Raw genomic sequence first — 520 nt, forward strand, 5'->3', positions numbered from 1 at the left:
ACACACACACACACACACACACACACACACACACACACACACACACACACATACACACACACATAATGTTAAATTGCTGAGTTTAATTCAATAGCAATGCTTCAGATAACAATCTGCACCTGAACTAGACATTATGACATCACCCGGTGACATAACAGGGCCACAGGTTCCAAAGATAAGACTGACCTCAGGTGACGGAACGGCCAAAGATTCTGAAGACCAGTTTCGTTACCAGCACAGGTCTGTGGTCGCCATGATCACCCGTGTGCTTATTTTGGCACTGTGCATCAGTGGTCAAGTTTTAGGTTTCTTGGAACAAGGTTAGTGATATCCCCATTAGTGACTGCCATTAGAGGATGCCATGAGCCGCACTTCATTGCTACCCCTAAACTTTTTCTGCCGTTCCTTTTTGCTTTCCACAACACAAGATGGTCGATATCTGTCGATCGATTGGTTTGGTGTGTTGAATTGCATATAGCTCCTCGTCCCTTGTAAATAAGTTGTTTACGTTTTAGCTTGT

Source organism: Aplysia californica, unplaced genomic scaffold (genome assembly GCF_000002075.1).
Source record: "Aplysia californica isolate F4 #8 unplaced genomic scaffold, AplCal3.0 scaffold00186, whole genome shotgun sequence".
In the NCBI taxonomy this organism is placed as follows: Eukaryota; Metazoa; Mollusca; class Gastropoda; order Aplysiida; family Aplysiidae; genus Aplysia; species Aplysia californica.